Raw genomic sequence first — 11,695 nt, 5'->3', positions numbered from 1 at the left:
TTTCCAAGAGTGTCATTGGGAATAAGTTGTTCTTCACTTGATTCACTACTATTATTTGCTATTATTTACTTTAATATGAGATCAAAATTAATCCTTTGTATCCTTATAAAAAGTTCAGGAATTTATGGATGGGTATAATCTGTGCCCTTCAGTCAGGCTCTAATGAGAGTGAGAAGAATTCACTTTGCTTCTGGAGCTGTTCCAAAAATATGATTTTTTTCTTTTTACTTTAGGCTGTGATCTTGCAGTTGGTGAAATTCTGCCCTGGTTGGAGGTAGCTCCGTTATTTCTCATGGCATAAGAATAGAAAAAGACAAAGTTTATTTTAACAGAAAGTGTAATTAAAAAAAAAATTAAAAATTAATGTGTAACTAAGAAGAGATTTCCTATGCTGTGCAGCTCAAGAGCTGTTTCTGATGTTATTCCGAAATTAAAATTTTGCCTTACAATGATTAACAGAAGTGAATTTTATTCTCAGAGAACACCAAAGTTGCTCAAGACTGGGCTTCAGTTTTGAAAAATGAAATTCCAAAATATAGCTGGCTTTGATCTTGATTTATCAGTATCTGAAGAGGATAAGGAAAAATACAAAATCCTTTACCTGAAGTTTCACTGGGATGCATTTGGATCTTGCTGGGTGTTTTTGTTTAGCCCCAGCAGAAACTAATCCCTGTTCAGCTGCACGGTCATTTCTCCTTGTTGTGATGGAGGAGAGAACCAGCAGAGCAACAGGGACAAAACTCCTGGGCTGAGGTACAGGCAGTTTAAAGGAAGAGGAAAACCTATGCACACAAGCCAAGCAAAACAGGCACTTCATTCACTGCCTCCTGTGCCACCCCAGGACAGCAGGGTTCTGTCACTCAGAACGGTGACTTGGGAAGACAAACGGAACATTCCTCCCTTTCTTCTTCTTCTTCCCCCAGATTTATATGTTGTCAGCTGTCCTTGCTGTCTCCCCCTCAGCCCACCCTCCTCACTAATGGGGTTGGATGAGGACCAGAAAAGACCTGGAGACTCTGTGCAAGCCCTGCTCGGCAATAGGGAAAACATCCCCCTGTTATCAACCCTGGTTCCAGCACAAATCCCAAACGCAGCCCCATACCAGATCCTGTGAAGCAAATTAACCATCCCAGACAAAACCAGCACACTGAGCTAGGTGTGAAAGTTTATCAGCATCTTTTTTTTTTTTTTTATCAGCAAGGTTCTTGCTTTGGGTCCAATAAGAGGAGACCATTTTGGACCTCTTTTCATAGCATTTCATCCTGGTATGCTCTTTGTTCTTTTTTGGGACATCATGTTCCCAATATGTTTAGTTTTGGTCACTGAGGGCTGTGCCTCCCTTTGCCTGTGAATGCTCCCTGGAATGTTCCCACGTCACTATCATGTTGCAATTCGGTTAGAGGGGTCATTGCCAGTTCTTGGCTGCTTTTCTGCCTCTGTCAAGGTTGAGATCGAAGTGCTTGAGATGATGTTTTGTATTCAGACTCAGATGTTTATTATTTCTTATCTATATTACAGTCTTACAATTCATGAGTTTTACAGCATTTCACTAACAAGCTACAAAAATGGCACCAAGTATACCTTTACAAGGTCTTTTAAGGAAAAACTATCCAATTAAGAAATGACACCTAAATTATTTTCACTTTTAGCGCAATAACTAATCCCTTGAAATCTGCAATGCGGTCTTTTCTGTCCAATTACAAAATACCACCCAAACCTATGAAGAAGAAGGAAGAAAAAGAACTACCAGCCACCACCCTAGAACCTCCATCTTGCTCCATATATATTGCTCTATTCTAAAACCTTAAACTCTGAAATTTTCTACCTTGTGACACCACACACTTCCATTCGGACTACACACCTGTAATCCCAGTTCTATCAATTTTGGAAGCCTTTTCTATGGCTTCAGGTTGAATGTAGTGTTCTCTTGAGAGTCTGTGCCTTTCAGCACAGCTTCTTGTAGCAGCTAGAATGTTTTGTATATGATTACAATTAAAAGAACTTTGGTGTTTTCTAGTAAAAGGATTTGTGTTTTAATGACCAGAATATAGACAGCTGTCCATGAAATCCAGACTAAATTGAGAAAGGATAAAAAAACTCTTTGTTTACTTCCACCTGTTTTTGTTTTATGCCCAGTTTCTAATATTAAAGTAACTTTTTTTTTTGTTAGAATTTTGACAGTAGGAATTTCAGAAAAGATATCTCACGTTTGTTCAAACACTAATTTTTTTCTGCTGCTTTTAGGAACTATGCTAGTAAGAACATGCAATTATATGTATTTGTTTTCAAATCCATGTTTTCCCCATAGTTTTTCAATATTTAAATATTTTCTATATTTAAATACCTTATTGTTATAAATAAAGAAAAGCTGAAAAAGACTTTTTCAACCAGTCAGCCACAGTTTTATATGTTTAGTTTTAGGATTCCAGGAGGTTAGGATTTTGTGGGGAATTCCACCTAGATTTGGAAATTACTTCTTCAGAAAGCACACATTTAGGAAAAGACAAAGTTCTTAATTTCAATGAAATGTCTAAGATGTTTTAAAATCACTTTCTAGTTACTAATATGCAACTCCAACAGTGCTAAGAGCCCAAATATTAATTCAAATAGTTGAGTTTGGACTCCACAAAGTATTTACTTGAATTCCATAAAACCAAAAAATGTTTCTTCTTAAAAATTAAAAAAAAATCTATCATTCTTAATTTCAGCCATTGTTCAACAATTCTCTTTCCAAATGGCTTTTATTCCTTATTGCCAATTTTCATAGATATTTGCTTTCATTCTTATTAATTATTTTAAAAAAAAAAAGTTATAGGAAACAGTAATTGGCATCCACCAGATGCAGAGACCACTGGTGTTAATTTCCAGTCCTAGAAAAGCTTGTTAGAATGAAAAAAAAAAAAATAAAAGGAAGGTGTTTTAGATGTTACACAATGATGATATTCAGCTGAAATCAGTTAGAGGGGGAAAAGTTTTGTACAACATCATAATCTTTGAAACCAAAGCCAAGCCCATTTATGACATCAATTGTGTATCTTCTGGAGAAGCTGACGAATCACTGAGAACATGCCCTGGGACATGATCTGGTCAGTGATGAGGAAGCAGATAGGACATGTATGTTGTGCAACCTGCACAGTTCAGTCTGCAGCCCAGCATTCCTGTTATTTGTCTCCTAATAAATCCCAAGGATGGTGATAATAACGTCCACTGCTCTAGCTGCGCATCGGTAAATTGTAATTGCTTTCGTTTTTATGATTTGGCTGTCAGAAAACGCTCCGGGAAAGTCTGAATGATCTGGAATTTATAAGTGGACTCTTATTAAGCAGGGAGTTTATGGGCATTCTACAGATGATTACAGCAGTGGAGGAGCTGTATCTCACAACCTCTAATGTCAAAGGAGTTATCAGCAGTGGCAGCCCGAGCATATGTCTGGGTAGTTTGGAAGTTGTGGTGCGTGTGGAACATCTATGGATGCAGCTCCCTCTGCCACAGCTTCCTCTCAGGCAGGAGAAGCCAAATACTTATTTCCTGCTGCTAAAATGAGATCAGGTCATAATGATGTGACGTTTACTGTTTCAATAATAATGCCAAATATGCCCAGGATGAAATATAAAATGGGCTATCCTAATGTTGCTTTTGGAATTGTAAAAGATGTTTCCTGGTGTGCTGTGTTTAGGAGTGGTAAGATCTTGCTTACACTGCTCATGGTACAACTTACATTTACTCCAGTAAGTAGGGTAGGACTGTTGGAATATATCTGGTGGTAAAACTTAATGTTAGAATCCCACCACTTAAATGACAGAGGTCTTATTTAATATGATGATGCATTAAAAACTCCCCAAAACAAAATCAAGCCAAAAATTATGTACCTTCAATTTCTAGATTATTACAATAATAACTGAGGGATAGAAGTAACTCCTTTTCCTGCAGGAGAATTGTTCCTTTAGGAATGGATTGCCAGATTGGTATCCTAAAGGGATGAAGGCATTTCTCAGACATCATTAGGGCAGGTGCCTAAGCTCAGAGAATGGGATTTCTCAAGCACCTGTATGTTTAGTATTTCCTAATAGCTGGTTCTATGTGACCATGCACATATTTTAAATGATTTTTCATGTGCTGTAATAGGTTCTTAACCCTGGAGATCAGGGTGTTTTTCACTCTTGAGGTTCTTTGCTATGCTAACCCTGAGAAACTTCCTGAATGTCTCACTGGACTCAGTCTGTAAGCAGAGAAAATATCTCTCCCTATCACCTGTACAATGCATTAATATTTTCCCTGTCTCTTACAAGCTCACACACAAATTAAATTTTAATTATGAATCTCCATCAGGCATTGAATCAAAATGCTAGCTAATAAACCACAGACAACAGCAATAATCCTCCCTGCCTGACAATCCCTGGTCCCCTGTGGACAATTGGGCCATTTATTACTCCACTAGTCTAAACAATTGTGCCATAATAGCTGGAGTGAAACATTGCCTCATCACTGAGGGGGCTTGCCTGCTTTAGTGTCTGCAAGGCATTCAGCTCAAGGTGATGTCAAACTTCTTAGCTGGAGTAGAGAAATGTGAAAAATGTCAGGGAACTTGCTGTATGCTGAGTGAGGTGCTGAGCAGAAATTAGATCTTGGTATTATGTTGTACAAAATAGACATTAATACTGAAAGCAATTAGGGCCCAAGAAACAGGGACAAATTGCCTTATGTTATTTTTCAGTACACGCCTGATATGGATTTTTTTTTTTGTGTGCAATTTCACCCCATTCCTCCTCACCTCTTCCACCACTATGTATACCTCCTAAAATTCTGGTGGATATATCCAGAGGAATTGTGGTAAGAAGAGATAATTTGAATATTGATGGTGCTGAGATACCACTGACGTGGAGAAAGAGAGGCTTAGTGGACCAGCATCTGATCTTCATTAGGATGACAGGAAAAAAAGAGCAGCAGCTGATTTCAGTGGAGCTGTTCTGTGCTGCTACTGATGTACAGAGGAAGCAGAATAAAGCCTAGTCACAATGCTAGGATCTTCATTTCTATGGCACTACTTGCTGTATTTCCAAATTTTCCTCTGGATATAACTGGTGAAGATAAAGTGGGCCAGAAATATTAAATAATGTCATTTGGAAGAAACTGGTTTTAGGATTCACCTGAGCACTGATGAGCTGAGCATATCACAGAGAAGAAGAAAAAAAACCCCAAAATAGCTTAGAGAAGTAGGATCCAATGAAAATTGGTTTGAGAATGAGCTAGAAAAACATTTTCACCTTTGTTTTTTCACTTTTTTCCATGCCTATCCTGGCAAGATCTTCATAGTCTGTCCCTTTTGCACACTTTTTACCAGTGCAAACTTGTTGCTGAGTCCATGAAGGCAGGTAGAGCTTTGTGCAAGGATGCTGCTCTGAATCTGAGGGGGCTGCAAATAAATAGAGGTAAGAAAAGCATTTTAAGTGCAGACTTGCACTTAGAATCAAATGCAACAGTACTTTTTAGATGCTTTCTCAGTTAGTACTGCCCTGAAACTCCAACACTTTCAGCAAAACAGAATCACCTACTTCCCAAATCTGCCCCTAAGTACATAAACTGCATTCTCTCCTTCAACTCCTCTACTCTCCTCCTTTTTCTGTCCCAAGGAACAGGCAAGTCAGGATCCTGGGTGCTTTGGTCTACACCTACCCAGAAAAACGTCAAATTATTTAGGTTTTAAGTTGCTGCTGCTGCCTCTCATCACTGCCACATTGCTTTTATTTTAGGCATGTTTCCCAAAGGATAACATAAAGTACTCCTTGGAGAACAGGTTCAAGAAGTAACTGATGGTCAGGTTCATTAGGAATTGTGAACTGTGAATACTTTGTAGAAGAAAGGTTTTCCCATAACCCTTCACCAGAGCAAATGCATCCTGTGGGTTAAATTTGTGACTTAATTTGAAGTTGCATTGTGTTCTATCACTATCAGACCATTCTCCCACTTTTTCATTTCCCATGTTTCCGATAGATTTATGGGAAAAAAAGGTTTATTCTCCATTAATGCAAAAAATACAAACATAATAAATGATCTCCTATAAGATGTCTGGTTTATTTAATGGATTTTGTAATGAATATTATGTCATAACTTATTTAAATTCCCCATCTGTATTTCCAGCATGTAGTTAATGTCAACATTGGAAATATTCCCTTTGTAGTTTCTGTGATCAAAAAGTTGATCTATTTATCACAAGACTCAAGTTCTAATGAAATTAAAATTTCTCTCTTTTTCACTTTTTAGTACTGAAATCCCAGAAACATACTTAATTTTTTTTTTAAGAGGAAAAAATGGGCAGAAATCCAGCTAGGTCTCTGTGAGTAAGAATAGGGCCCATGATGAACCAAGTCACTTAGAGCAGGCTTTTTCAAGAGGCTTCTGAAAAAGTCTTCAAATAGGAGCCTTGAATTGACTTTGTTTTCCTGATGGTTACTATGCTTTCCAGATTAAAAGATGTTTTCTTTTATTGAAATCGAAAAGTGCCAAACATTGAACTTGCTTTGTAAGACATACATCAAGAGAGAAAATATTTCAGTGCAATGACATGACCTGACATTTTAAAGCAGATAACAAATGACACTTTGTCAATGTCACCAATTTATTATCCCCTCTCTTGTACCTCTGTGTCGCAGTGGGGTACCACGTCCGTTTTAATCATGGACATGCATTAAACAAATTTTTACCAGAAAAAGCATTTAAAACTCCCCTCATTGTTTCCCATCTCCTGACCTTACAGCCATCCCACTGTAACATATAAAGACAAAGGCTGTGTTAAATTTTTCATTATTTTATCCAATTTCTGATCCAATTACATGAGGCTCTTCCATCACTAACGTGGATGCATATGCTATAATGTCAGCTGCTGCACATTAATCAGGCTTTTTTTAATTCAGTGGACACTGGTGCTAAATCATCTCTCTGAAAGAAAAAAAAAATGGGACTAGAAAGAGATGCAAATGAATGAGGAGGAAACTCCTTTTTGAGCAATTAGAGCAGGAGTGGGTGGCTTTCCAGTCAAAGCCCCAAAGATCTGGAAATACAGCAGGTTGTTTTATGCCTTTTGTTTTCACCTAATTAAAAAAGAATAAATGCTTCCTCTTGTGGCTTCACTTTCCACTACTACTTACAAGCCCGCATGAAGAATTTGACCTGTGGTTGGCTGCTAGTCTTAATTCCTTCAGCTGAATATGTCACTCAGGTATTGTTAAGGTTGATTTCTGGACATGTTACAGAAAGAAGACTTCTACTGGGATGAGAGTTTCTCTTACAGGAGTTTGGAATGTTTTTTTGGTTAATGTGCAATTTTATGGGCAAAGGAGGGGTAGGCTTTCAGATGGGAAATACACAATAGTTTCTAAATTTGATATTTATTTCATTGAACTGTAAGAAAAAGATCCTCCATGTGATTTCTCGCTTGTAAGGGACCTGGTCTCAAACTCAGATCAAGAATGTACTTATGATCAGCACTGATAGGCAGAAGCACTGCAGAAACTGGAGATCTGGGATTTTCCTAGGTCCTCAGAGTCAGATCTAGGGATGTCTTATGTGGAGGAAAACAAAGGTACAAGAGCACAAAGCCAAACTGGGTTAGGAAGACCCTTGAACTCGCAGCAAAGCCTGATATTAGAGGAGGTGTAGATGTTTTCTTAGGTCTTGGTAGACTGGTAGACTTGCCCAGCAAGTTGAAAGGTCAGGATTAGTTTGAACAACTCCACAGCTTCAGGAATATGTATGTTTGCTGGATTTTACATTATTTGGAGAAGATTGTTGTTTACAGTTGTTTACAGAGGTGTTGTCTTGTCTTTTCCCTTTGATGGTCCATGGATTGAAATTAACACTATTTTATAGTTTGATTTGTGGTGCTTAAGAAGCCTTCTGTGTCCAGCATCATCTCAAGAAATCTTTTAACACAGAAAATAATACTAAGTATCAGGACTACTAAGCTTCCTTGTGGTTTTGATTTTTCTTTTTTTTTTCTTTTGCTTTTTTTTCTTTCATTTTTTGTTCATTTTTTTTGTTGGCCTTTGTTGGCCTAATTAGTTGGCCTGATATTAATTTAGCATAAAGTCTAACATAAGAAGGAATACAATTTGCATTGCAAAATCTACGTATCTCCAAATTACTGGATACATATTTGAAAACTTTTTCATATGAATGGAACAATTATGTGGACATGGCATAGAGCATAAAATAAGTTTGGGGACTTTGTCTGCTTTTCAGCCTTGGCAGAGCTTGTGTTTATATTTTTCACATTTGGAAATACCCAAGGAGGTCTTTAATCATAGATATAAAAGCCATTAGACCTTTGAATTCACTGAAATCAATGCTAGATTTTTAAGAAATGAAATAATTTGGAATTCATGTTTAAATTGTGCAGTTTTAATAATTTATGGACCAGGCACTTTCTGTGGTTAAAACTATTCTGGCATTTAAAATGCAGTTTATGATTTCTGTTTTTTCTTCTGCATAATTCTGACACCTTGACTGTCACAGTAAATGCAGAATTTTAAAATTTATGGTGTATTCAATTTCAATCAGCTGTGTCACACCACAGCTGTATTACATTGCAGCACAAGTAAGTATATACACAATATGGCAGCTTACAGTTAAACTACAAATTATAACCATGCATATAAAATAAAATATAAAATCAAGCACTTGGAATGAAATGTAGAGTTATGAATTTTTTCTTTTGGTTGTTTTTTTTTTCTTTTGGCTGAAAGTGAATTCTTGGGTTATTAACTCGGGGTTGGCTTTTCCTTAGGGCCAGCATAGCCCATTTTCACCAGAATTTTGAAGACCTTCCTGCAGTGTTTCATTGTTATCTTGTCTCGTAGGTGACAAATAGAGGTATCAGATCAGAGGTGACTGCAAACCTCCTGCATTTTGTTGCAACACCTGAGCTACAACATGTAAAAGTTTCTTACAATACGTAAGAGGCTGCTAGGACATAACTCTGTATTTTTAAGTATCAGAATTCTCCTGCTGTCCTGCGCTTCTGCCAGGGCCCTCAGTGGGGTTTTCACTGGCTACCTCCAGGCTGGCTGCAACAGCTATGGGGCAGTTTGGGTCAAGTGTAAGGCGCAGCTCAAAGGAGGGATTTACAATTACATTCTCAAAGAAATGACCATTTGCTGTCGTTGCTGTTGCTGTTGTCCAGTGTATAGGAACCATATATTTCTTGTGCTTTAATATTGTCTGCATAAGAAGAAAGCAAGAGCATATATTCCTTAATATATCCCTTTAATATATCCCAGACATGGTTCCTATGACATTCTGTGAGTTAAGCATCATTTCGAGAAGACTTTTTTTTGGATTCTTCTGACATGGATGTTATTTCTGAATAAGGAAAAAGGGTTTCTTAAAGCTGTGTTTGTAAAATAGGACAAACACAGCTTGATCATTTTAAGCTGGCATGATAGTGTGACAGCAACCAGGAGAGAGGTTTGAAGAATGGAGTAGAACATCAGATTAGTGTAACCTTTTAGAAGTGACCAGGGGTGACTGACTGACTTAGACTGGTTTAAGAGAATTCATATTTAAGAACTAAGTAATCTCTGTCTCTCATTCCTTCAGGTTTTTCAGTTTAGAAGAAATGTTACTGGGTGCCAGCAGTGTCATGTATTTAGTGGGAGGTATACTGAGTGAAAGGGTTAAAAGACTCCACAGCTATAGTGCAAAAATAACACATACATATAAAAAAAGAATGAGTTGTCTTATAAAGAAATAACATTTCTCTAGCTTTGCCATCCTTAGTGTGCTGGGGACTAATATCTGTGGTGCAGATATAATATGGTATATGAGTTTCCCCATTTAGCTAAGCCTTCCACGGAAGTAAATGTCCCTCGTGCAGCTTAGCCTGACCTGCTAAGGGTAAGAATGAGTGACTGAAATAAATAACTCCTGCTTCTTTCTGAGTAACAACTTTCTGGCAGTCTTCGTAAGAATGCAATCACAAATGTGCACAGTTTAGGACTTCTCATCACAGAACTGAAATGAAAAGATTAGATGAGGTTCAGGAGAGGACAGCTGAAATGCAGATAAACTAACATGCAATTATGTCTGGTGTTAGAGACAAATGTGGTTACAAGCCACTGTGGTGGGGGTGATAAAAGAGCACTGGGAAAGGCAGTGCAAACTTGCTCAATATATGCAGTATTTTGTGGTAATTAAACTTATATACATTTTGTCAGAGAGAGATTTTCTGTCTTCAGTAGTCTTTGTCTTGAGAATTACTTAATCAAAAGTAGGCAGGAAGCATATACCTGTAACATAAGTACCTTTACTAGAGAGCATAAGGAGGAGTTGTTTAATAATGGTGGCAGAATTAGGAGTAGAAACTTCAAGAACAATAAGACGAATAAGAAAGATAATTTTTGTTTAATAATTGGCAAAACAGAATAGCAATTCAAAATAGAAATTGTTACAAATATAAGAATTTTCCTGAAGGCCGCTCCCTTCAGGCAGGATACTGTGTTCTGATTAGCCCTGATGTCAATCCAGGTCCATTTTGCTGAAGCCTGGACTTATCCAGACTGGTCATGGAAAGCAAAGTCTGTCCTGAGGAGATTTATTCTGCACAATAATCAGGATATCAGCTACATAGTGAGAACTCAGCAGTTTTGTTATGGGAAACTTCTAAAAGAGCCAAGGCAAAATCCCATTGATCTTAGCACTAAGGAGAAATCATGGTGGGATATAAAAGTCTGAACTCACTTCAGGGCTATGGTTTTGATGTCCTCTCTAACCTCACCTTTTTTGTGAACTGTGCCTATGTTCTGTTTAACAAACCCACTTTGTGCTTTTTTTGTCTTCACATTTAGTCCTTATCAGGTTCCAACAACACTGCTTCATTTGTGGTTTTATCAATTTTCCCAAAGCGTTGTCACTGGAAATATTTGTAGACCTACAGCTTCCAAATTCTCTGCATTCATATTTTGTTATTCTATTAAAACAAATCTAGTTTCTGTCATAGCAACATAACCACTTTATAAAAGCAGTCAAAAGTTCCAGAAGATAGGCTGAAATCGATGATCACGACAGAAAAAAGTCAATAGTGTTTATATGATTAATAGCACCATGTGAAATATGGTAGCCTAGATAGGGAAATGAAGAGGCCAAATAATTTGAGAATTAGAAGCAGAACATCAAAACCTTGAAGTCCAGAGAGGGTACATTCAGAGACCTGTTATCTCCTGTCAGGCAAATAGATAACAATTTTTTTTTTTTTGTCAACTTTGGTGGCATTTATACTGGCATAAAATCGTGTAAGGAAAGAATTCAGTGTCTGGTTTCTAGAGCCCAAAGGGAAAACAGGAGTCTCCTGTGCCATTTCTGAATGCAGGTCTACCAGTTACAGTGCTCCAAATATCTGCAGCTGAGCTCACACACACACATACAGCTTGGGAGGGTGGGAGGTCACCCTTTCTGCAAAGCCTCTTACTGAGGGGATCTCATTAATCCTTAGAGCCTGGTTCCAACTAATTAGGATGGATATGGACAGTGTAAAGAGCAAAGCAGACCTCCCGTCCTTGAGGGATCCCCAGGGGTGTGGGAGCAGAGGCAGAGCTGTGCCATGGCTGACCATGAGGAAGGATCTGCCACAGGCTGCGCGCAGCGCTGCTCCAGCACCTCCTGGCTCACCTGATGAAAAGCCACAGCTCCCAGCTTTTAAAGG

The sequence above is a fragment of the Geospiza fortis genome, unplaced genomic scaffold, assembly GCF_000277835.1.
Source record: "Geospiza fortis unplaced genomic scaffold, GeoFor_1.0 scaffold11, whole genome shotgun sequence".
Lineage (NCBI taxonomy): Eukaryota > Metazoa > Chordata > Aves > Passeriformes > Thraupidae > Geospiza > Geospiza fortis.
Note: the sequence above shows the minus strand (reverse complement) of the source record.